Here is a 4,109-nt window from a genome sequence, read left to right on the forward strand (position 1 = left end):
AGATGTTGAAGAATCCATAGTCAAATCCAAAGTTCAGACTCATATTGGCAAGTATATTTCTCACATGTTTCGATAAAAAACAATAACATTCAGAAATAAATGTATTACCAAGAATGTGTACATTGAATAACCTGGATTAAATTTGTGAACAAAAAGGAAATAAAATGACTAAAGTGGAATCAAAGATCAGATTAGCTCAGCCACATAATGTACACATAACTGTAAAGCCGTAGCCCCATAGTGTTGCTATCCTCTATGGCAGATAGCGCCACATCATATTTGCCTCAGTGTCTTAAGGGAAACTGTTTGGGTAGAACGACAGCTGACGCTCAGTCCCTGTACATTGTTTCTCGTAATACAATACATCATATTAAAGATAAGCATCTGTACAACACAATATGAATCCAATAAATTAGTCACAAACCAGTATACCGGTATTATACACTGCTGAGCAACATTTATTTCATGAACCAAAATAATATTCTAAAAATATGAATGTGCATTTTGTTACAGAGTGTGCGATTTACATCTTGAAGGGGGGTTTCCATATTCTTGATGCATTTCACCTGGGTTCACCTGGTCTGGCTATGTCATGGAAAGTTCTTAGTGTTTTGTATACTCAGTGTATGTCAGCAAGTGTGGTGTTCAACAAGAACAGATTGGGGGATGGGTCGTGTCCAGCCTCCTAATTCAAGAGCTCAATTGAAAGTAAAACCAGAAGTTAAAATCAAAAGGAGTATACCTGGTCAATCTAGTCAATTAACATAAATCAGCTGTTATGATTGATGTAATGCATGTACCAGCATTGTCACATGCGACGAATACAACAGGTGTACTGTAGACCTTACAGTGAAATGCTTACTTACAAGCCCTTAAAACCTGTTTGGGCTTGGCATCCCACTAGTGGGACAACCTCCGGTGAAACTGCGCGCAATTCAAATAAATAGTCATAAAAATTATGGATATTAAACATTTAGGTATATACAAGGGTCTTCACAGGTGCAGCTGCAGATGTTGGTCTGTCATGCAGGCTATGCTGATTATCACCTGGACCCCCCAGCAAAGTGTCATCTTCCATCTTCCGAGATGAGGATTTAATCAAAAAGGCTTTGGATACCATCAACAGATTCTGTCAATACACATTTACCCTCGGCTGGTGGGAACTACAGAATAAATCGAAAATGTATTAGTCAGTTAAAAGATGATTTTAAGTTTTTATGGAATTATTTTGTCCAAATCACATGACAGTTAACATAATAACTGATGCCACAATTCGTCTTGCTTCCTCAGGAGATTGAAACAGAGTCTACAAACAATGCAGGGTGGAGAGCAGTGCAGTGCCCTCAAAGCTCATCACTGAGCTAAGGACCCTGGGACTAAACACCTCCCTCTGAAACTGGAACCTGGACTTCCTGACGGGCCGCCCCCAGGTGGCAAGGGTAGGTAACAACACTGCCACGCTAACAACACTGCCACGCTAACAACACTGCCACGCTAACAACACTGCCACGCTGATCCTCAACACAGGGGCCCCCCAGGGGGGCGTGCTCAGTCCCCTCCTGTACTCCCTGTTCACTCATGACTGCATGGCCAGGTATGACTCCAACACCATTATTAAGTTTGCCTATGACACAACAGTGGTAGGCCTGATCAATGACAACGATGAGACAACCTATAGGGAGGAGGTCAGAGACCTGGTTGTGTGGTGCCAGGAAAACAATCTCTTCCACTACGTGATCAAGACAAAGGAGATGATTGTGGACTACAGGAAAATAAGTATGGAGCACGCCCCCATTCTCATCGATGGGGCTGTAGTGGAGCATGTTGCGAACTTCAAGTTCCTTGGTGTCCACATCATCCACAAACTATCATGGTTCAAACACACCAAGACAGTCATGAAGAGGGCACGACAATGGCTATTCCCCCTCCGGAGACTGAAAAGGTGCTCGGCGGTCGACGTCACCGGCCTTCTAGACATCATTGATTCATTGATCCATTTTTCATTTTCCATTGGTTTTGTCTTGTCTTCCCACACACCTGTTTTCAATCCCATTCATTACCTGTTGTGTATTTAACCCTCTGTTTCCCCTCATGTCTTTGTCAGAGATTGTTTTATGTCAAGTGTTGTTTTATAGGTGCACAACGGGTCCTCGTACCCATGTTCGTTTATGTATGTATGTATGTATGTATGTATGTATGTATGTATGTATGTATGTATGTACGTACATATTTAGTGTTTGGAGCATGTTAAGTGGACTTATATTAAAAGACTGCATTTACACTCTGTTTGACTCTCCTGCGCCTGACTTCCCTGCCACCTATACACACGACTCTGACAATTTTGCTAAGTCTTGCTAAGTGGATGGGTCTCTACAAAAGGTGTAAACAGTACAGCCAAATGGTTACTTGAATAGTAGCAATATCAGAAATAGATAGTGTCAAAATAAAAAAAGCAACTGTATGTACAAGAACAATAACAATAGTGATAGATGAGGTAGTTGTATGCATACAATCAGGGGTAAAGTGGCTGAGCAGCAGGATAAAAAAAATAGTAGCAGAAAAATATGGAGTGTGTGTTAGGAGAGAGTCATGTGCATAGAGGCACAGGTCTTTGTTTCAGGCCATTTTGAGCCTGTAATTGAACCCACAAATGCTGATGCTCCAGATACTCAACTAGTCTAAAGGCCAGTATTATTGCTTCTTCAATCAGAACAACCGTTTTCAGCTGTGCTAACATAATTGCAAAAGGGCTTTCTTTTTTCAATTTAAAGTTTTATTAAGTTTTCTTGTTTTTCAATCAACCAACAAAACACATTCCACATTCACAGATGTGACAGGCTTAAAAAAAAAAAAAAAAAAGTTAAAAAAAAAAAAATATTATTATATATATATTTTTAAATACAATTAAAATAAAACATTAAGAAAAATAATAAAAGTTTTTTTTGGGGGGCGGGTGTATACAGTATATATATATATATATATAATATATATATATACATACATACATACATACATACATACATTGTCATGTATTGTCATGTTGTGTCTTTCTGTCCTTTCCTTTCACCCTGTCTCCCTCTGCTGGTCGTGTTAGGTTACCTTTTCTCCCCCTCTTTTCCCCAGCTGTGCCTTGTCTCCTCCTAACTACCTCGTCACCCCTTTTCCCACCTGTTCCCTTTTTCCCTCTGATTAGGTCTCTATATCTCTCTCTGTTCCTGCTCCTGTCCTTGTCGGATTCTTGTTTGTGTTAGTCATGCCTGAACCAGACTATCGTCATGTTTGCTGCAACCTTGTCCTGTCCTGTCGGAATCTGCCGGTCCATCTGAGCCTACCTTTGTTTGGTTATTAAAGAAGCTCTGTTTACATTAATTCGCTTTTGGGTCCTCATTCACGCACCGTAACATACATACACACATCCATATAGACACACAAATACACACACACATTTCCTACATACCTACACGTACTCACAAATAATACAATTTAAAAAACACACAAAAACATACGTATATAAAACTTGCAGCAGCACTATCAAGGTTCTTATTAGCTATTTCTAGTTTTTGCTGAGACGACGAGCCAATAATTTTACAGCACCTTACACAACATGTATCTGCACATTTCCCTAGTCACCCCGTTCACTCTGTCCAGTTTGAAATATAGTTGAATAGTGGAGACCAGAGTCTATCAAACTTGGGCTGTCTCTTGTGGAGGTCATAAGTGAGCTTTTCAAGAGGGAGAAAGTCAACAATCTGATCAATCTACATTTTAAATGTAGGAGGGGTATTGGAGGCCCACAATAGAAGAATACATTTCTTAGCAAAGTATGTAATAGTCATAAGCAAATTTTCTCCGTCAGGATCAAGAACAAAGTCCTGCTGGGCATTAAGAAGATAGACACACGGGGTCATATCAAACTGTACATCTAGTATTTGCTGTGCAGCAGTATGTATAGATTGCCAGAATCTGGCAATCTCTCTACAGCTCCAAAATACATTCATATAGGTTCCCCTTTCAGAGGTACATCTTTTACAGTTAGGAGACATATCTGTTTTCATTCTATGGAGTCTCAAAGGAGTGTAATAAAATGTTTACAATTTTTTTTAATTAGA

This window comes from Oncorhynchus mykiss, chromosome 25, assembly GCF_057628025.1.
Source record: "Oncorhynchus mykiss isolate SJ-2025 chromosome 25, ASM5762802v1, whole genome shotgun sequence".
Taxonomy (NCBI): Eukaryota; Metazoa; Chordata; class Actinopteri; order Salmoniformes; family Salmonidae; genus Oncorhynchus; species Oncorhynchus mykiss.